Source organism: Podarcis vaucheri, assembly GCF_965113315.1.
Source record: "Podarcis vaucheri genome assembly, chromosome: 2".
Classification (NCBI taxonomy): Eukaryota; Metazoa; Chordata; class Lepidosauria; order Squamata; family Lacertidae; genus Podarcis; species Podarcis vaucheri.
The window spans coordinates 101,897,344-101,920,604 of record NC_138760.1 but is presented as its reverse complement, the minus strand read 5'-3'; the positions used below and the strand labels follow the sequence as shown (position 1 = coordinate 101,920,604).

The 23,261-nt window shown below is 41.5% G+C and overlaps 1 protein-coding gene and 1 long non-coding RNA gene across 14 annotated transcripts in view; one reads left to right on the top strand and one right to left on the bottom strand.

Moving 5' to 3' along the window:
- The window catches only part of FOXP1 (forkhead box P1), a 543,747-nt gene that overhangs the window by 367,504 nt on the left and 152,982 nt on the right, over positions 1 to 23,261 (bottom strand). For 10 of the 13 annotated variants that reach the window (XR_014216021.1, XM_082209686.1, XM_082209680.1 and 7 more), the window contains one exon: positions 11,419 to 11,478. The exons of the other annotated variants lie outside the window; for them this stretch is intronic. The gene's annotated coding sequence lies outside the window, so the exon portion shown is untranslated. The remainder of the gene's footprint in view (positions 1 to 11,418; positions 11,479 to 23,261) is intronic. 13 annotated transcript variants of the gene reach the window in all.
- LOC309525538 overlaps positions 1 to 23,261 on the top strand; it is a 180,897-nt gene that overhangs the window by 74,299 nt on the left and 83,337 nt on the right. The window lies entirely within an intron of this gene.

Sequence of the window (23,261 nt, the reverse complement as noted above, 5' to 3'; positions counted from 1 at the left end):
AGGATGTGCAGGGTAACTTCTTCGTAGACTGTGCCCTTAACCATTATGGTTCAATTCCCTGATCCCCCTTGCGACTGGCATAAGCACATTCAGAAATCAATCACTTGGGAAGCAGATGTAACCCTGTTACACTAATTAAACTTTGTTTTGCATCAGAGTCCTGCATTTACGGTGTGTGTACAGTATGTAAATTATACAAATTACAAGAAAAGTTGATTAGCGTAATTCAAATCTCAGTGCAGTTACTAAATTTAACAATGAATACAAATTATACTCAATCAGTTCATTGCTACAGGGTAACTGTACAACGTGCATCACAAGATTCAAAGAAGCATGAGCTAGAAACCAAAGAAGATGCGTGATAAATGAGTTAGTGATGATCTGCTCCCAAAGGATTTGAAGGTAGATTCAGTAAGGTGTTGTTTTTTTTAATCCTGATTTTTGGAACTGTTTACATCTGCCAAATGCAATACAAATAGAAATCTTAAGTTTTACACTGAACCATTATTTAACCATAAAGTTACATAGGCATTTGGACCGAGGGTTATATCCAGTACTAGCCCCACTTAGAGCAGGTCATTAATAGAATTGTAGAATTGGAAGGGACCACGAGGGTCATCAAGTCCAATCTCCTGCAATGCAGGAATTTACTACCCAACATGGGGCTCATACCCACAACCCTAAGATTAAGATTCTCATGCTCTACCTACTGAGCTATCCTGAGGTCAACTGAAATTAATGAGCATGACTAATTTAGGTCCATTAATTTCAATGGGTACACTCTAAGTAGAAATAACATTGGCTACAACCCATATACTTTATAAGGTACCAGCTCTTTCTGTTGAACGTGGTTGCTTGTCTATGGACATGATGAGCACTTATTACTTGGGGTCAAACTACATGCAGAATTAATTATGTTTGCCCAAGAATGCAAGATTCTGAGTGCAGGATTTTATCAGAAAAAGCCAATATGAGGCCCCAGATCTAGATCTGAACCCTAGATTCAGTGTAGGGAAGGGGGCTTTAACGCTTTGCCCACATTCTCCTGGCTGTGGTCTCAAAATTACCTGGGCACTAGGGGTGGGGAGAAGGATGTGTTTGTAATTTGCGTGGGAACAAAACTCCCACCCCAATGAGAGCTTCCCTCCCTCCCATGCAAATTTCAGGTGCAAGCGGCCTGATCCAGATTAGGACTATAGCGATAGGGGGTGGCCAAAGCTCACCTGAGAGCTATGTTAGTATCAACAGTAAGAACATAGGTTAGCCCCATGAAGTGCCAGACATGTATAAGAGAGATATTTTCCACTTTGGATCTACCTCAAACTATGCCTTCCATAGCACTGAGCCAATGACACAAACATTTCACCATCTCCAGGCACAACCAATGACACTCCTGCAGAAAATCTCAATGACTGAACTGAGACATAAGGGTTTATTTGTTTGTTTGTTGGATTCTATTTTTATCCCACTTTTTTCCTCGAAGATGCTCAGGTACATGGTTCTCCCCCTCCTCATTTATTCCCCCAAACAATCCGGTGAGGGAGGTTAAGCTGAGAGGCAGTGACTGGCCCAAGGTCACCTAGTGAGCTTCATGGCTGAGTGGGGATTTGAACCCTGTTCTCCCAGGTCCTAGTTAATACAAGGACCTTGAACTTAGCACAGTAGCATATGTGCAGCCCAGTGTTACATGTCTGCCATGTGTCCCCATGTGCTACCACATTCTGCACCAGCTGGAGCTTCTGAACCAGGCCGAAGGGCAGAGCCAGACAGAGCACACTGCAGTAATCCAGCTTCAAGGTCACAAATACATGGGCTAGAGTGGTCAAGCTATCTCTGACCAGGAACAACCATAGGTGGCAAACTAGACAAAGCTGGTAAGATACTCCTAGCCTCAGAGGATATGAAGCTGATTGGCAGTCTTGTACGATCCCATAAGTGTTGCATGGGGAGAAAGAACTTAACAGGAAACAAGAAAAGAGTTACATGGTCAAATACTCTAGAAGGGGGGAAACTTGTTTATTTTGTCACATCTTTATTCCACGTTTCAACCAAGACACTCATGGTAGCTTGCACCGAGTTATCTTCATTTTATCATCTCAGCAACACAGAGGAGTAAATTAGGCGGAAGAAACAGTTATTTGCCCAGGGCCACCCAGTGAGCTCTGATTTGAACCTAGGTTTTCTCCATCAAAATCCCGCACTCTCATCACTGCACCTCACCAGCTTCCTCACATCAGAATTTCTTTCAAGACATGATAGAAAAGACATTCACAGTCCAACAGACCTCAACAATGTGTTATTATTTTCCTCTTTAACACTTTCTCACACTATTTAAATTTGAACATGAATTTGTACACAACAATAAAACAACCAACTAGTTTGTCGTGCTTCTGTGAGCAACCGTATCACTCACACCAAGAACCACTGCTTATAATGTTCAGATATTTCATTCCTATTTCACATCACTCAATTAAGTCTTTCTGTATAAAAAAGCTTTTAACAACCACATCTGGTCTTTAATAAATCACTGCACTTTGTCTTCCTGCCAAAACTCCTCCTTTATCTAACTTACATCTTCATGAGGAGATAGGAAATCACACATTATGGTGGTGACAAACAATTGTAATTATGTCATTAGTAGCCATTTAGACTACAAAGGTTCTCAAAAAGGAAATATAATGAACAATAAGAAATATAGGATAATACATTGATCACAGTTCTAATCCGCTTTTTACTTCACAAGTGTAAAAAGCTGGCATAATTCATGGGCACAGCAGGCAGTAATAGTACACCACTTTATGAACTATGCAGCTATTTTATTCCCCTATCTACTTAAAAATAAAAAAAGCTTTTAATAGCTTGATTTAGACATAAAAGTTATTTATGATGCTTCGTTGATTATAATATTTACTTCTTGAACTTTCTATAGAAGCATTTCTTTCTGAGATACGAATACAAACTATATTATCAAATACCTCTTAGTAAAGAACAGCTTTGCTGCTAAAAGTAAGTGTAGGAGAAATGTCAGGATAGCCAAAGAATTAAAAAAAAATGCCCTCTATCATGTAGTAAGAAAATAAGCAGGCCATAGGCAACTGGTGGTTCATGGTTCTGAAATTTTAAATCTTTCTTTTACTAGGGATCTGCCAAATCCAACAGGGCCAAAAGACCAGTTTACACAAAATATTCCATTCCCCTGCAGCTCGTACGCTTAATCACAAGGGGAAACAGTCTGTCAATCAGGATGTATACAGAGGCAGATCAGAGCCATTTCCAAAATCACCGCTACACCTTTTCCGAGCTCCCACGGTAACAGAATTCACAGCTATTTCAAACCCCTTCCCTCTTGGCAATCCTAGATTATCACAATTACATCTCCAAGCTCTGTCTTGGTCAAAGAGTTCCTGCAGCTGGTCAAGTATATGGGAGTTGATCACATTAATTGACCCTTAGTAGATCAAACCTCTCCATTCTTAAGAAAACAGCCCTGAATGCTCACTGGAAGGACAGATCCTGAAGCTGAGGCTCCAATACTTTGGCCACCTCATGAGAAGAGAAGACTCCCTGGAAAAGACCCTGATGCTGGGAAAGATTGAGGGCACAAGGAGAAGGGGATGACAGAGGATGAGATGGTTGGACAGTGTTCTCGAAGCTACCAATGTGAGTTTGACCAATGCATACTATTGGTCTTGTGGGGGCTTGTGGAGGCCAGGATCTGGTCTGCTGGTCAGATTCAATTTCCCACCCCTGACGTAAGTTCACTTCAATGTGAAATTAAATTAAAAGTAAACAAAATTAAATTAATTCTTGTTTTAGGAGGCTGAGAATCTGCTAGCCATGGTAGCTAACAGATAACATGGTAAACTCGAATTACAGGTTTCCAGGGCCAAAATACATTGAATGAACAAAAAGCCATCATCAGTATGACTTGCTTGTGAGTTTCTCAGAGGCATGTAGATGGCCGCTGTTGGTGATGGAGTGTATGGATTACTGGATAGAGTTGCATTTGGGTGCCAGATTAAAAACAGTGCTTAATAAATGTTCATCTGATGCTGCATCTTTACCTGCCCAACACCTGATATCATATAGTAATCGGGTGGGGGGCAGGTGTGCATGGTTTGGGGAAATGGCCTTGTTGACAAATTAGGATGCCTGCCAGTCCATTTGGACCTCCAGGCCACAGGTTCCCTGCTGGTGCCTAAAGGATTGGAATTTAACTTTTATTCCTCATTTCTGAAACATGTCTCAAGGAATCGACACTTAATGTTATATTTTTCACTATTGGCTACAAACTGCCACAGAAAAATCTTTCCTGTGTATAGTTAAATCTGTTCAGCATCATTTTCAAAGCCACTTTTTTACTGTTCAGGAAAATTTCAGTATCTAGAACACAGTCAGAGGACATTAAGCTACTGAATGACAGGCTAGCTAACGGTGATGTTTCTATCAAGTCTATTATCCCTCTCCTAAAGGGCACAATCTACAACCTGCTTGCTGGACTAAAAGTCTAATGATTACTAATATGCTGTCACACAGATTTCCAGTTCAGAAGATCAGCTTTCCATTGTGATTCCCCCCCCCCAAACTCACAGCTTCCTATGTCTCCAATAAATCCACTATTCACTATTTAAGCTGTGAAATATACTCAACTGGATTATTTTTTTTGAACTAAAAAACCCCCCATAATGAACATTTACTTGGTTCTACAACCTTCCAGAATTAGAAGTCAGAAAGAATGTTTTATCCTCCTTACCTATAAAAGAAAGCAATGTCTTCCATCAGTTATTTAGTGCATTATGATGGAAAGACTTGGGCTAGTACAGAACTAAAGTCAAAGAAGGTTTAATTTTCTATGAAGCATCATGATGATCCCAAACCAAGTGAAGCCAGACAGGTCCAGCTAATAAAAGGTACAATTTCTCTTTGTCTTCCTTCAGCAGCCATGGATTCAAATTTTTGCTGGCTTGCTAAAATACTTCAAAGTATATTTTCTCCTTTGAGGAACAATAATTATTGATGTCAATATGAACAGAGTGAAACTGACCCTCCATACTTGGAACTTTGAGAACCAGTTTGTACATTGCTGTATTTGTTTGCACATTTCCAATGGTTCTCCTAGCAAAATTGTTAATGGTAGCTTTTAATAGGCTCAAGAGTTGGGGATGTGGAGTTGTTGCAATCTATAATCATTTCATCTCCCACTCTAGGCCTCCTATCTAGCCTGGCTTCAATTCTGAGTATTGCTAGGCAACAGGAACAGAGTAAACTCTTCCAAGATGATTAGCCTGGCCACCATTTTAATTATTGGCTCCATTTTGCCTGAAAGTGGTATACTAAAACAGAGGTCTAGTTAAAGGGGCAAGAAAGCAGAAAGTACAATAGCTATCCTCCATTAATACAGACCATGGAAAATCTCCACCCTTTATTGAACAGTCCTGGTACCTACAAAACGTTCACACACATACCAAATAGATCCCCAAAGAGGGAATGCACCCTGCCAGAGGTACTGCATGATCCATTGTGAATTGAATTTGTACCCATTAAGGTTAGCAATCCCTGCACCCCACACATTTTTACACTAATCAACTATGATCAGCTTTGCAAAGATTCCTGGAGAACCCATAGCTTGCCAGAGCTTGTGTTGGTCTTTCATTGCCTTAACCAAGGAAAGTATTATTTCATGCAGGGCTAAAGGGGACAGCAAGTTCCACCTTGTTTACAAACCAACCAACCAAACTTGAATGATAGATTTGCTTGTCCAGTGTAGCATCACTGGGTTGTGCTTACTTGCACAACTAGAGGATCAAGGCAATTGCTTTTAAAGGAAACAGGCTGGCCTCTCTTCAGTTTTGCTAGGAAGCATTCCACTCCAATTTAGTGACTTTCTTGATAACCACTGTATTTTGAATAATTCTTGGAGTTGGCTGTAGGTCTGGGGCAGCAGGAGGGGTCTGCAGAGCATCTGCTGTCCGCTAACTTTGAAGACAAACCTAGAGGGGCTAGGGCACAGCATAACAAAGGCATATAGTGGGCATCTTGAAGCATCTTGTTCGATGGAGGTTCTTCAATTACTGACCCTTCACTATGGAGAATGTTCCAACATTCCCCAGAGTGGGAATGCCACTTCACAAAAATAAAATATTCTAGATAATCTGCAAGCCCTAGAGACCTAGGCAAACCATTTATATACCCCTCTTAGAAGCCATTCTGTAGAGAGGAGGGAAAGGACTGGCTGTGAAGGGTCAGTAATTGAACTGTAGAGATCAGAGAAGAAGAAAATTGCTAAGCCAAGATGGAGGAGTAAGAGGAGCCAAAGGAGAATGTAAGTGCTTTCTCCAAGAAGGAGCAAAAAACTGAAGAGCAGCCAGCCTATTTCCTATAAAAGCTACTCCTGCCTTCGTCCACTAGAAGTGCAAGTAAGCCCAACTCAGTGATGCGACACTGCCATGCGAAATCGTCTAGCCCTTTGAAAATTAAGTAACAACCCAAGCAGTTCTGGTGTCCTGGCGCCAAGGATGACCTCCAGATTCACAACAGACCCCAGTAGAAAGAGCACCCCTTCTACCTTCTTCACACTGAATAGGTAATATTTGTGCTCCAATTTCCTCCCTACAACTCTAATTCTGCTTCCTTTCTTGTCTCTCTAACTCTCCAAGCAACCCATGCTGCTTCAGGCAAAGTGTTAATTACATTTTTTACTCCTTTGTCTAACCCAATTCACCTTCTATGTTTCTATAAATAAATACTGCTTAACATTTTATTGGATTTTTATTGTATTTCAGTATTACTTATTTACTTTTTTCATGTGCTTTTTATGAGTGTTACTTGTGTGAAATGCTTAGAGATTTTGCTATATTAAGTGATACATGTTATAAAAATAAACAAAAATAAATATACCTATTTCCTCCGCATCTCATTTTCATTCTCCAACTTTCCCCAGTCAGTTCCATGATGCTTTAACCCGTCAGCCTTTCCCATCTCCCATGTCCCCTATAGATTTAACTAAACAGTTGCCAACCCAAGCTAAATGCTATGTACCCAGTCTGTCAATTTTCATAAGAAAAAACAGAACTCCCCCCCCCCACGCACCCTCTAGATCTCTCCAACCCTCTGAAGCAGATTCCATGAGTTTCACTGTGCAAGTGAAAATTATTATGTTGATGGAACACATTAATAGGACACGGCTCAGTTGCTCTAAACTCTGGCTTGTTGCCTCATTGCTAATTCCCTCTCTAAGAAAACCCAGTTGTTGTGGTGGTGCACCATGACCCTTGTTCAGAGGGTCTGAGCTCATGTACATGTGCAGTATAGTACTTAACACATGTAGACAAGGACACAAGGTTACAAGTGCTAATGTGTCATCCACCCTGCTATCTAACTGCTGGTGTTTACATAGGTGGACTTGGACTTGGTGCGGGAATGTTGTTTCAAAAAGGAAGGTATTGTCCAACTCAAACCGGAATATAACAAAGGGCTTCTGGAGAAAGTGACTGGCCATAGAAGAGGTGATGGTACAATTCCTAAAGAACCTGGTTTGGACATAGTATATCTGAACAATGATTAACTAGCTATTGTTAATTAACAATTATTAATCTCTGCCTTCTGGATAAGGTGCTTAAGTAGGCATTTGCTATAGCCTATTTGAGATGTACCTCAAATATCAGCTAAAAACCTCAGAACTGAAAATAGTCAGAACACACAGAATACCAAAATTATTATTACTATATATATTTATTTTTACCCTGCCTTTTTACCTGACAGCACTCAAGGTGGCTTACATATAAAAATAAAAAGGTAAAAGTAAGGGACCCCTGACAGTTAAGTCCAGTCGCAGACATATAAAAATAAGAACTACTAAAACCTTTAAAAATCCATCATAAAATAGAATTATATATTGATAGAATTAAAACTATATGCATATATACATATACATCTATCCATACATAATCTGTTTAAAACATACCAATAATTATAACGAAAACAACATGGCACCAGCTCCTTAACATCAAACATAAAGACTGAAGAAATATACAGCTAAGTAACAATAAAGCTAATGATGTTCTCTTTTACATTAAGACCACAATTTACATGCGAGTTATGTTCCAGGGATCACACCTAAAGCCAAAATCACATACAATCAAAGTACAATGGGTTCAATGGCGGATTTTTCCTGGAACCCCATTCCATTTCTATTTAAAACACGATAAACCTGCCACATGCCTAAAGCTGAATGCTCACAAGTTAAATGTGTGTGAGCTATGGGCTTACTGAAATCTGAAATCTGAAATCAAACCTTTATTAGGCATTGTACAAATAAAACCATAAAAGAGAAAATAACATGTAAGTGACTTGAAATATATATAAAAAGACAGCGGTTGGCTACATACATATATATATATATACATATAGAGTCAGTGGTTTTCCTTGTTAACCTGCTCCTTGGAGGGCTGCTACCAAAAACTCAGCTACCCCCGCCGTTACCCTTTGGTCAACGTCGGATAGGCAGAATCCCACACATTCACCTTGCTGGGGTTCCAGGCCACCCAAAAGAGGGGACAGCACGCGTTGACGGAGCGTACTGTACAATGGGCAATGAAAGAGAATATGCTCTACAGTGTCCGGGACATTCATAGAACATCTGCAGAGTCTCTTGTTTCTAGGGATGTTTTGATATCTTCCCCAGACAAATGCTGAGGGAAAAACATTCAACCGGGCCAGCATAAATGCCCTACGTTGGGCTGGAATTATTAATTTAGTGACGTAATTGGCTCTGCTATCTAAGATATTTAAATCATAGAATACGGGGGAGCAAATTTTGTTTACAGCTGCCATAATATTTTGTCTCTCGACATCCTTTAGTCTAGTTAGGATATTATGGAAAATGTATTGCTCATTAGAATTGTACAGGGGCTCCAGCTCGATGCCTAAAGATTCAATCTTTTTTTCAAGGTACTGATACCATCTTGATTTATAGGAGTCTTCGAGCAAATCAGCGAGCAGGCTTGATGGAGAGCAGCGAAAATGGCAGCGTAACCAGTACTTTATTGAGGTGGACCAGGCCCAGTATTCCATTGTGTGTATGCCTATTTCTGCACACATTGTTTCATATTTGATCACAGCTTACTGTATTTAGGAATTTGTGTCCAGTAAGTATCATTTTAATTTTGGACCTACTTGAGAACTGATAAATTACTTTATACCTGGAACAGGACATTCCATACCACTTTAAGAGCATATCAAATGAGGCACCACATGCAAGAAACGTTTGACCTCTAAGGGTCTCTAGCATGTGCAATCTTAGGACTCAGCTATACAGCTGCAATTAAAACGTTTTAAATGTGTTGTGAAGTACAGTATACAAATGTGACACTAGACAGCGACAGTGAGCTATGCCAAATTCAATGTACTGTATTTTTCCGTGTATAAGACTTTTCCGTGTATATATATTTTTTTCTAAATTTTTGAAGTTTAAAGTAAGGGGTCGTCTTATACACGGATAATGCACAGTGCATTTTCTTAATTTTGAGTCCCCCAAAATAGGGGGCGTCTTATACATGGAAAAATAAGGTATTTTTCAAAACTTTTCTATATATAAAAAAAACATTTTCACAGTGTTTTTTATATGTGTGTAGCTTCTACCTTAGTCTGCAATCTTACCTGAGAACAAGTCTCATTGGACATGCTGAAACCTACTTCTGCATAAGTATGCAGAGGATTGTATAGTTAATATATCAGGTTACAATTGTGTAATAGCCACAGGCAGGTACTAGTGTAAATGGTTGATAGTAGTTGAAATGCCTTTGGGACAGTACCCACATCAGTCATCCACAGCCTCCCTTCTCCATACCCAAGCCATCTCCCACTCTTCAACTATGAAACAGTTTTGTTATTTGACCATTTGAATGTTGTTGGACTATTTTTATAGCCAAACGTTTCATTGCTATGTGCAAGGTCACAGGTAACAGCACTTACCATTAATGCTGGCACAGTGGTCACTAAGCTCCCTTCTTTCTTGGCACAACAATTCATAGGGGCCTTTAACTTTACATACTAGCATTAGCAGAATTTATGTATCCTTTTTATAGCCTATTTCAAAAATGCTGGTCATGATGTCAGTATTCACATTTCTGACCCCTGACAAGTATGAATTAGACAGATGCCACCAACTCCTGTCATAGGCCACCTATGTGTCCAGATAACACTAATAATGAAATCCCATCAAGGGCTTTCCAATTGCTTCACGTCAATTTTGTCCCACAAGTTCACTTTAATTTTTTTTAAAAAAAATGTCGTTTATGCATTAATGGATTCAGAAAAATAGCTGATCTACAAAGTTGCATTTGGTGTTATTTTTAAGACTGCAGTGTGTGAAAATGATGTTCAGACGTAGTGAAGAAAGAATTGACCAGGTTTCTAAAAATATTGTAGAAAGCCATTAAGCCAAAAAAAGGAAACATAATTGTTGACTTTTAAATATGCAGGCAAAAAAAAATCATAGTAAATAACAATAATTTACTTGGAATATTGCTTCATACAGTGTTTCACAGAAACCTAGCATACAATTTTAAAGAAAGTGCTGGCAAATTAATTGTATACTTATGCTTTTTATGTTCAAGTCACATATGAAAAGAATAACATTTTACCCCACATTGAGTACAGTACCGTAGACTGAATATGGGTTTCAGCAGCATCAATCGTATCAACTGAGATTAGATGAAAGTGCATATAGGATAAAAGAGGCATATAACTCTTACATTTTTACCTTGTGGCTAACATGGCAATTTGCCTCCAGCAGCTGGGTGCATCTCAGATAAATTCACGTCAGTATTCTATTGCGAATATGGGTGGACAAATAATCATTTTCCGAATGCACTAATGCTTTTGCATTCTGATGATGGCATGGAGCTCTTGCATGCAGGTGCAGACATTATTTATTTGGGGATTTTGTATTTGTTTTGTTAGGGGCTAATGTGCACATGGCAAGGACTGTGTAGCTGACTACATAAAACTCTATTTGTGAACATGGTAACCTATTTCCAATGGGCAACATTATTTAATATCACCCATTGATAGCTGTTGTCCCTCTTATAAAGTTCAGGAACCATGCTGCATGTAGGCACTGAGAAACAGCTGCTGCACTGGATACTTGGATATAGGTTGTCTGAAGGGCTTGACATGCAACGGAGTGTGAAAATATGAGCTTTGTAAAAGATGGGAAAACATGCTCCATTGCAAACTGAACCCCTTCAGATAGCCTAACTCAACGGGGTTCCTCTCAGTGACAATGAAAATAAACACTTATCTGAATCTGCCCTGAGGTGTGCCACATGCATGACACAAGCCAGCAATTTTACCCGTGTTCTAATCACAATCGTATCTGATACCATTTAAAAGCAACATTTAACAAAAAGAACAAACCTGGCTGTCCTCACTTTTCAGTCACTGATTGTCACTGTGCCATGTTTCAGGAGGAGTTAGCTGTCAGAAAGAAAGAAAGAAAGAAAGAAAGAAAGAAAGAAAGAAAGATCAGTTCAAATCCAAATCTGTCCTTCGGAATGTTTCCTTTAACATGCATATTGAATTGATTAAATTTCATTTCTGCTCTTTGGAGTGTGAGGGTTTTCTTCCAGTCTTTTTCCTCCTCCCTTCTCAAACAAAGCTACTTCCAATGTTCTGAGGGCTGGAAATTAATAGCCCTTCTAACTTGGATCTCTCCTGGTAGCCACCACCCCTGGCAAATCGCTATTTGTAGTTTCACCAAAAACAAATCATGCGTCTAATACAGCATTTAAGAGACTGAAATAAATCCATCCCTTGCTACCCTATCATCTTAAATGTTACTATGAAATTTGAACACATATGGTCAAAACCAAAAGAGCCAGATACATTATATAATTATCTTTTCTATTTTTACCTCCTAAAAATGAGATTATTCTGTTTCTTAAGGCTCGGGGAACCTTTTACAGGGGCTACATCCCACAACTTAAGGATAGGGCTACATAAGAACATAATATTTTAAATACTTTTTCTATTACATTTTTAAGAACCAGTGCATGGCTAAATCACAGAAGAGGACCCCAACCTGGCAGAATCTTTAACATAATACCTTCTTGGTAATGTCATGTCATAAACAGCTTTTTAAAAAAAAGAAAAAGAAAAAGGACTACACGTGAACATTTTCCATTATCTTTGGTGCACTTTACTACGGTTTAATGTGCAACGCAGAAAGATCACAGTCATCTAAATGTTGCTACAAGAATTATCTGTCTCACTACAATTCAAATGCTTTGTTATATGCTTTCTACAGTAGCCTGTGTACATCCCATTCTTCATGTTATCCAGTGATTTAAGGGCCTCTTTTGAGGACCTCAGCTTGATCACTGTCCTTTTCTTCCTGTCAGGAAAGGGAGCAGTCAAGCAGCGATCCTGCTTTCTGCTACTGATTCGCTTCCCTACAACTTGCATTAGACGTTATTAGAGCGGCTCCCAGCAGTGTGTAGTTAAGAGTCTGACAGTGTCCCCATTAGAAAGCCATTTTTCTTATAAAGGGTTTTGTAAATTGGCTATGTTAATGACTACAGAAAGAGGAATTTTTAATTTATTTTTCACCCCTAAAGGAATTATACATTTCTATTCCTATTTTTTTGTATCACAGCAACAAACAGCAATAGAAAAAGAGATAGGAAAGAGAGAGAAAAATAACTTAAAATATAATAGCTCAGCTGTTTGGTTTTCTGCCTAAGCTATGGCTTATTTTGCCACATCCAACATAATATTCCTGGCAATTAATTTATAATACAGAATTAAGGAAATAGAAATATAGAAATGAAGCCGGTTCTAAAACATTCAGGGTTTTTTTTTAAAAAAAAATCAATGTAAAATATGAAGAGGAATGGCGGGATTTTCAAATGTATCCCAGAAAATGAACCTAATATTAACTCCAAACCAAGTTTTATTTAAATCAACATTATGTACTTATTTTCAAATAAATGTGGTAAATGCACTTATAAGCACAACACCCTGAGCTAAAAACTCTGCTCACACAAAACATTTATAATATCATTACCCACGATTTAGTTCACTTTACCATCACATAACAAAATGTTCACATAAACTGTGTTTAGAGCAGGGGATAATAATCCTCCTAAACAGCTGACTCTGGGAATAAGTGTTGTGTGAACAAGGGCAAGGTGTCAACCATGGGCTTTATCGTGCTTGAACTACTGTGATTCTCAAACTGTTTTCACCCAGATAACCAAATGCAGTTCTGTCTTATTATTTACATTTTTAAATATAGGAGCCTCTTTTTGGCTGGCAGGAGAATTCTTTAAATAAAGAAATGAATGAGATTATCTAGGAAAGGGATTGTGTGTTGAATCCAGAGGCTGCACAAGAGAAAGGCAATTCTGCTCCCTTCTGCCCTGAAACCTTCTGTACTTCATGGAAACCCTCTCCATAAGGCCAGGGAAGGTCTGAATAGTGGAAGCTGTGTCGTACTGGTCTGCAGTGGAAGAGAGGAAATCACCCAGAATCAAGTTGAGAGATCTCTGGAGATATATATTCTTTGGGGGGGGTGGTACAAGGAGGAGGAAGGAATGAGAAAGATCAGTTGTGCGAACTGTCGGTTCATGCAAACCCAATTTGTATTATGGATACGTATTCCTATAAAACTCAAGTAATTTTTGCCCTGTAGTGTAGCAAAAGAAAAAGAGGAGGGAGTGCTGGTTGCTAGAAGAGTCGGTGTGATGGCCTGGGATTCCGAGTCTGAGAGTGAACCGGAGGAATCCCAGCCGGCACAGGAGTCCCCGCCTCCAGGGCCGGCTGAACTGGGGCAAGGCCTAGATGCTGAGGAGCCTACACCTGTGCCAGATCCTCAGGGGCAGGCACCAGGTGAGACCATTCTGGCCCCAGAGGTGCTGGAAGACTCAGTGGCTACAGGTGAGCCTCCCCCGGGGCCCAGTAACCCTTCGGCCTCTCCTGAACTGCAGAGGCTTAGGGCAGAGAGGCGAAGGGAACTGGTCTCTCCCAGGAGGAGTGCTCGCCTTAAGGCCAGGAGAGGCGGGGCTCCTGGGGGCCGGGACCGCCCCCGGCCTTAGAAGAAGATAAAGGTCAGGCAGCCCAGTCCCAGGTTGCGGGAGCAACGTCGTTGTGGAGTACCTGCTTTACCCAGACCTAGATCTGCACTCCCGGTGTGCCTGTTCCTCGCCCGGCTTCCTGCTCCTGACTCTCCGGTGTTCCTGTTCCTCGCCCGGCTGCCCGCTGCTGACCCACCAGTGTTCCTGTTCCCCGCCTGGCTCCCTGCTTCTGCTCCACCAGTGTTCCTGTTACCCGCCTGGCTTCCTGCTGCTGCCCTACCAGCGTTCCTGCTTCCCCGCCCGGCTCCCTGTTTTGGACCTCGCGTCTCATCTAGTGATCGTCTACCCTGCTAGTGACTCTGGACTGAACCTCGGCTACGGTATTAGTACCTCCCCCCCCCCCCCGGGACCAGCACAGTCGGTGTTACTACGTTCAGATATGCTTTGGGTCTCTGAAACATTTGCCTGCCAAGACAGTACAGTGGTACCTCTAGTTGTGGACACGATCCATTCTGGGGTGCCGTTCGCACCCCAAAAAGTCTGCAACTAGAGCGGCACTTCTGCGCAAGTGTGGAGCGCAATAGAGCGCTTCTGCGCATTTGTGAAACACGCAGAATGCTTCTGCGCATGCGCAAAGCGCGCAGAACGCTTCTGCATGTGTGGCGAAACCTTGAAGTATACACTTCCAGGTTTGCTGCGTTCGCAAGCTGAAAAGACGCAACATGAACCTAACGCAAGACGAGGTATGACTGTAGTAAACTTTGATTCTGTCCGTGTTCATTTTTGCCATGTTCCCATGGACCTCCTGAAAGCAAATGGTGTCCCATTAATCATGAACAAACCACAGTTTAAGAACCACTGATCCAGAGCAATACCTTTTCTGGGTATAAGTTTAAAGGTAGAATCAAACATGTGGTGAGTTGTGGTATACTCTTTTGACAGGATTTTATCACCTCAGCATAAACATGGAGTACTATATGTTTAAAAGTGGATCCTGGTCATAATTTCTCTCTCACATGATAGGCTACTAACCTAATCTCCATGATGTGTAGCTTACACATGTAAGGACATTTTAATGTGGGGCTACTTTCAAACATGTCCTCATATGTATCCTGAAGTGGTACAGTCACATGTACTTACATGAAACCTCCTCAGAATACTATCTAAGGGCCCTCATATTTGTGCCTGTTCTGAGGGAAAATCTATTCATAGGAGCCTGGTCTACATTGCTGAATTTCCCTCTGCCACTGCCTAATATCGAAATAATTCTGAGGGAAATACCTATTTTTCACAGTTCTTAAATGCTTCACACATTTAAAAAAAGACAGCGAGTTTGCTCCATAGAGTAACTGGGAATGACACAAGAGAGTTGGTTTCTTCCAGGGCATTAGCTTTCCAGTGCAAGGAAGGGTGAAATGTTTCTCTCACCAGTGAAAGGCACACAGTGAGACGTTAACATGAGAGAATAAGCAGAATCCTTTTTAAGAAGAATGGTAGTTATACTTTAATTTAAAAATAAGCTGTTAGACATTTATGACAGGAAAATGTCCCACTAGCTAGATTCCAGTTCTGTTTGTATTTAGAGTGTTTACATATTTTGCCCACAGGAAGTCTCTGCCAGCAAGTCTGAACTTTCTAAAACATCCATTCCAATTCAGGCCTCTTTCTGGCCAGCTCCAAAAGAAAAGCAACCCTCAGCATTCCCAGGAGATGGAGATTTCAAGCTTTCCAATAATAAAATGGATCTGTTAGGTGCTAGACACTACAATAATATTTAAATTACACTTTTGCCTTTTGACCCCTTCCATGCACACCTCATTGTCACACACATTGCCAAAAAGGCATCTGCCAATTCTGTTACATATATAAAAAAACCTAAACATTTTCTTTCTTTCTTTTCTTTTTTGTACAAGTTCGGTTTTTCATCAAAACCATATGATCGAACAGTGAAATATACAAAGTAATGTGTCTGTGTTACCACAATGTCAGCTGAAAGACACTTTGCTCATCGTCAGCCTATAAGCCTCTGGGCCATGTCATACAGCTCATCAATATTGCACACAAGAAAAGTTTTTTTTTAAAAAAAAAGTCTCAAAGAAAAGATTAAAAGCTTCTAATGATGGGTGATGCGGCCTCACAAATATAAAACGGATTACCCAAACTTGGTTGTGATGCGGAAATCAAGAACACTTTCATGATGAGCGAAAGCAACTCTGTGCAATAAAACGGCCATTTAGTTTGTCATCCTCCACACAGAGCAGTTACATAACTAATAGAATTCTCTTACTGAAAAGGCCTTACAGGTTCAGGGTCCTTCATTTGCAGGCAAGTCTAATAGGCAAACCTAAACATTAGGAGTCCTAAACATTAATAACTATTCCTGTCCCTCCTCTTCTCTGACTTTTGCATGCTATGCCTTCTGAAGAAACAAGATCTCTCCTCTGATCTTTGCATATGGCTTCATTGCGATCTCAGTTTTGATCAACAGATAAGCACTGCAATATTGCATCTAGAAGCTACAATGGTAAGATGTTTGAAGCCAATTCAAAACCTGGAAGTGATGCACCATCAAGACATTAACAGTGTAGTCCTATACATGTCTACTTAGAACAAGGGTCGGCAAACTAAGGCCCACGGGCAGGATCAAGCTCAACTGCCTTCAAGATCCGGCCCACAGACTATCCGTGGATCAGTGTGGGGATTCTGTTCGTTTGGGCTGCGCCATTTCCCCCCCTGAGCCATTCCATTCCCCCCCCTCTCCCTTACACACACTGCGGCGGCGCCTCCTCCCTCCCTCCTCCTGGCTTCTCCCCGCCTTGCCTAGAGGAGGAAGGGGGCTAGGCTGAGCTGAGGGCCATTTTAAGCAGCCCCTCTCGGGAGCCAGCCCTTTCATACCGCTCATCTTCCCTCCACTGCCGCCCCCCTGGTGCTCCTGTGGGCCAGAGAGTGGAGCAGATGAGCTCGCTCTGCCTACTCACGAGAAGCAGTGGTGGCGGCGGCAGCTGCAGGGAAGGTGAATGCAGCGGCTGGGGCTAGAGTGTGTGGAGGAAGACTACTTGCCCCCCTCGCCTCTTCTTCCAGCTCCACACCACACCGCCCCCAGTGCTGCTTCTCTGGCCCACCACAAGGTCTGAGGGACAGTGGACCGGCCCATGGCTAAAAAAAATTGCTGACCCCTGACTTAGAAGCAAGTCCCATTGCATTAAAGAGAATTACGCTCAGGTAAATGGGTATAGGTTTGCAGCCTCAAAGTTTGAAGGAAAAACAGAGGATAAACGAAACTTCATCTTGTGGGGAGATTATTGTTGCTACATTCTTTACAGAACTGGGTTTTCAGTGAATTATAAATTGTTGTTGTTTAGTCGTTTAATCATGTCCGACTCTTCGTGACCCCATGGACCAGAGCACGCCAGGCACTCCTGTCTTCCACTGCCTCCCGCATTTTGAAGTTCATTTTTATCTATTGTTTATACCTTGTCCCATTGGAGGCTGGTCCACTGAGGGACAGCCCTCCCAAGGAGAATTCAGAGAAGTGTTTTTAATCAAATCTTCTTGGAATTACACACTCTTTCATCTCCCACTCCCATTCTGTACTTCAAACTAAAAAAAATAAAAAAGAGCTCTGTAAACATTTCTGTCAATCTACTGTTCTCTGGCCAATCAGTTCTTGGCATCACTCAGCCAATCCTAATCTGTGGCAAAAAGGTCCCTCCCATGTGTCTTGAAGCAGAAAATCCATGTGTTGGAAAGTCTGTTCTAGTGGGTAAGCTCTTACTCCACCTGCCATTAGCCATTAGCCATTAGCAGACATGAGATGAGTCAGGTTTGCTTCAAAAACAGTCTATTGTGGTAGCAGTCGACTATCAGAAGCATACACTGGTGCTGAGACTACTCAGAACTGTTTCCCTGAAAGCAACAGGGAATGTGTCCTACTTTGAGGAGCTTTTGTTTATTTAGTTTAATATTTGTTTTGTGATGTTCAGAGAGACAGAGAGAGACAGAAACGGAGAGAAGAAGCAAGCAAACTCTATAATAAATACCTGATTTTTACTTTATCACTTTGCATTTTTTTAAAAACTGGGGACCCGGGAGGAGAAATAGTGGCTAGCTTGTGTATGTGGTGCAACAAACTCTGTACAGCAGGGGGCCAGTCCACTGTCCCTCAGAACTTTGGGGGGGGGGTCCCGGTGGACGATATTTTGAAGGGGGGGAATGAACGTATCCCTATGCCCCACAAATAACCCAGAGATGCATTTTAAATAAAAGCACACATTCTACTCACGTAAAAACACCAGGCAGGCCCCACAAATAACCCAGAGATGCATTTTAAATAAAAGGACACATTCTACTCATGTAAAAACACTCTGATTCCCGGACCATCCACGGGCCGGATTTAGAAGGCGACTGGGTCAGATCTGGACCCCAGGCCTTAGTTTGCCTACCCATTCTGTACAGTATTAACAATTTCCCAACATTCACTCATTAAAAGCTGCAGCAGCTCCTGGGTAGAACAGGTCATATAAGCAAGTTCCAACCCATGTGCAATTCTAGAAAAGCTGTGAGGATCTGCTTCCAACATGATACTAGCAGGGGATTTATATTGAATTGTGCAGGGACAGAGGGAAATGTTTCCACTATTATTCCTACCTTGTTATTTTGTTTTTTTAATAATGTTTTTATTTATTTTTATAGTACAGAAAACACATTTAGAGAAAACAATGGTTACCTTACAACAGTAAACAACAAATAACTTGTCCCGATAAAATTACAGGCATTTGTCATGCCGTGTAATAAAGTTTCATTTGATTACTCTAAAAGATCACGCCACATTTTCCCATGAGTGTTGGGTAGATTCCTGCCACAGTCTGAACAATTTATGTATTCAATAAACATTTGCCATATGTTATAAAAAGAATAGGGATTGTGTTTGCCCTTTGCTGCTCTGACCTGACATGTTAATTTCTCAGCCAATGCTACTGACCATACACTGGCTTATCAAGAATCGATGTTAAACCCATACCTTGTTCTTTTGTGAGTTTGTCAGTGAATTTCCAAAATGAAAAGTTTGGGCTCTATGCCTGTCTGGATATGACTCCACATTCTTACTCAAAACTGGAAGATAGACTCCCAAATCTCAGACATAACTGAGGCATGATTAGTGAGGTGTGATGAACCCTGCACATGAGCAGAGATTATTACTTCACATTTCCAGGACTGAGCCATGCATTGCAATTATATTCTGATTGCAAAGAATCTATTGTTGCTGTTGGAATATTTGCTTTTTAAAAATTTAGATATCAAAGTGTTTTGGACAGCACATAATTAAACTGATCAAGTACCAATCTTTTTTTAACCTAAAAGATAATTTATAAAATAAAGAAAAAGAGAAGAAAAAGGGAACACTTCTGATTCTCCATCCATCAGTTTTAATAGGTAAAGGTAAAGGTACCCCTGCCCGAACGGGCCAGTCTTGCCAGACTCTGGGGTTTGTGCGCCCATCTCTATTGGCCGGGGGCCAGCGCTGTCCGGAGACACTTCCGGGTCACGTGGCCAGCGTGACAACGCTGCTCTGGCGAGCCAGAGCCGCACACGGAACGCCGTTTACCTTCCCGCTGGTAAGCGGTACCTATTTATCTACTTGCCCCCGGGGGTGCTTTCGAACTGCTAGGTTGGCAGGCGCTGGGACCGAGCAGCGGGAGCGCACCCCGCCGCGGGGATTCGAACCGCCGACCTTTCGATCGGCAAGCCCTAGGCGCTGAGGCTTTAGCCCACAGCGCCACCCGCGGCCCCATCAGTTTTAATAGACTTATGCAAAATCTTTGCTCCAGAACAACATCCAACTCTTCTACTTTCCATAAACCAACCTTTTTTCCTTGTGTAGAAAGGAAAAATGAACTTGTGGTATCTGGGTTTGAAGACTGAAAAAAGGGTTAGGAGAAAGGCTGATTGCTTATGTTTTCTGAAATGCCGAATTTTTTGCACCATAGGACGCACCTTGTTTTAGAGGGGGGAGAACAAGAAAAAAAAATTCTCTCCCTCTCTGCCCAGCGCCCCTTCAGCGAAGCGGCAGGAGGCGCTGCGCAGAGAGGGGGAGAATTTCCCCCCTCTTGTTTTCCCCCTCTAAAACAAGGTGCCATTTAAGGTGCGTTCAGACGCCTTCAGGCAGCTACCTTGGAAGCCTGGAGAGCGAGAGGGGTCGGTGCGCACCGACCCCTCTCACTCTCCAGGCTTCAGGTTCCTTTCGACCTGCTCTTTGGGGCTGGCAGGGGGAAGCCCACCACCAGCCCCAAAGAGCAGGTCGGGGAGCAGCGCAAAGGTGCACGGCTATAGAGGCTCCTGCCATAGCCGCATGTCACCTCTCCAGCCGGGAGAGGGTTGTGGGGGGCTTCTTTAGCCCCGTGCGCACTCTCCCAGTTGGAGAGATGGCGCGCAGGTAAAGAGGCTCCTGCCATAGCTGCGTGTTACCTCTCCAGCCGGGAGAGGGTCGCGGGGCTATGCTGTCTTCGCTCCATAGGACGCACACACATTTCCCCCTTCATTTTTGAAGGGGAAAAAGTGCGTCCTATGGTGCGAAAAATGTGGTAGCCTAAACTGAGATTACCAGAGGCAGTTAAGAACCACAAAGATAGACAAAACACAACTGGAAGACAAGTTTCACAACTATTTCATTCCCACACTGTATAGGATGAAACTGGAAAGAATAAGGGGACGGGGAGAGAAAGAGAGAGTTTAGTTTAATTTAATAGAATTAGGCAGCCTTGCAAATAAGGGAGAAGGTGCACATTAAGAAGACAAAGGTCCCAATCCCACTTTTCCTCATAGTTTTCACAGAGAGAGGAAGTAGTGACAGTGGATGATTAACTCTTCTGCTGCCTGCCCGTTTTTCCAGTCTGTTTTTAATAGTTTTTACAGAACTGGAAGTTAACCTGAGCAAGAAATGGCAAGGAAACACTCAGCAAGTGTGAGAGGAGATGAGACAAATTCTCTGCTCCCAATTCTCCCTTGCAAATGTCATCCTCACCATACATATTTCAAAAAGCACATTTGCCACCAAACCTCCTGGCCCACAATAATGTTTACAAGTAGCACATCTACCAACACATACCCACCCGATTTAGTACATTGTGGCCTACAGAAAGCATAATAGATGAGAAAGGATGGGGAATAAGCACCCTATCCTTCCTCCGTTTACAAAAGCCTTCTTGCAGACTCACGTTAACTCAGGTAATTCAGCAGCTAATAATAATAATAATAATAATAATAATAACTGTTTTATTATTTATTTAATTTATATTTAGAAGCCCAGAATCATACAACCATTTGCCTCAACTTCTGTCAGAAATTGTCCACTACAGCAGGCCATGGAGGAAGTTTCTTGTATAACATACCCTGGTCTTTCCTCTTTTCAGAAATAATTATATACAATACTTTAAAATTAACTACCCTGCTCCCCCAATAATGGCTGCTCCCCAAGTTTCATCCCTGTGTACATGCATTGGTCACTGTCGGTACATTGCTGTAAATGTTATGACCAGTATAGACCTATCTTGTCCAGTGAGGGCAGGTTAAGAGTTTTCCACCTTCCTTCACTTTGGAAGAGATGCCCAAACAATTCAGTTCCTCTGCTACATGATCCTGAGGAAAGTGTTAGACCCCTCACAGCTCAGAATATCTATAGTGATAGTTTTACTACAGCTGACCATTATCAGGTCTTCATTGTGGCTATTCCAACAAGAAGTGTGTCTGCTTGATGCTTACTACAATGAGCTCTTCCACTGAAAACTGAGGTTGTGATCGGGAAGGCAATCAAGCAGGAATCAGATAGAAATTACTCTCGATCACTGCCAAAGAGGCCAATATAAGAGCTGCTGACCTAGAAAGGAAAGGCTGCGCATCAGAGCACCAATCCCTGCGGTCATTTAGCTCCTTGTGCTCCCCATGCTTCAACAATGTGCTTTCATATCTGAAGCATACATACATGCCAACTTGCATTTTTCACATGTATTTCTCCTTATTCTCTTGTTCAGACCCTTGAAAAGAGTGTGAGGAGGGATGGGGGCTGCCCACTACCCTTTTGGGGATCAGCATTTACACATAGGAAGCCTGCAATCATGAGAACAGTTTGCTTTTGTTTCCAACAGGCACTAGGTGCTGTAGGCATTCCTTAACAAGAATTCAGATACCTTAAAACCTTGTTATATCATCACTGTCCTCAGCTAGTTGCACAACATTTTTCTTCTGGTTCGGGGCGGGGGGAATTGTCCATTGTAACTTGACTGGAAAAGCATGTGCCTTAAGTGCCCTCGCTACTCCTAATTACAGAAGCTATTAGTCACTAGTATCCATATTTGAAAAAAGCAAATGGATTTGCTCTTCAGTATTCAATTCCCCGCTTTCACTATTGCTAATACAATCTGCTTCTCACTGTTCTCTTGCAACTACTCAACACTGAAAGCACTATCCAACCAACGCAGAGCTATATAGCTAGGCTCCCTTGCACCTTTGGTAAGGAGATTATTTGTATCCCTTGAACAATGTTTGCACCCCCTGGGCCTGCACCCTTGGTGGGGGCCAATCTGCGAGTATAGAAAAATATAAAAATCCAATAAATAATAATAATAACCTAGCCAACCCCTGGGTATGACCCTGGTTGCCACTTACTGCCCCTTAAAAAAGGGGGGTACATGGACCTCACACAGTGTTTGGGAGATTCTTTAATCCTAGTATATTTGTAAAGTAACTACAGTTGCAGGTAACTAGGACACTAGCAGCTGAGAGAGAGAGAGAGAGAGAGAGAGAGATGATGATGATGATGATGGGTGCTAATGTACAAATCAAAAGAAAAAATCCTTTTTTATTTTTAAAGCTGCTTTATCTTCAAGGCCTTTGCTCTGGGCCTTTACTTTAATTATACTATTACCCATACATTCTACCTGAGATAAAAAAATATTTGCATGAGTGAAATCGTGCAAATCAATAAAACTACATCTGTGCAAATATCACACGTCACATTTGCAATCTAGTTTAATAACAAACTACCTTAATAACTAGTCTGACTTTTAAAAACAAGGAATATAAAGGTATATAAACATGTAAAAGTATGTATTTGAACATTAATAAAGAGGTAACTGAATGGTTTTGCAGTTACTTAGGACAAAACACTTGACTTAATAATAGTAGCCATAA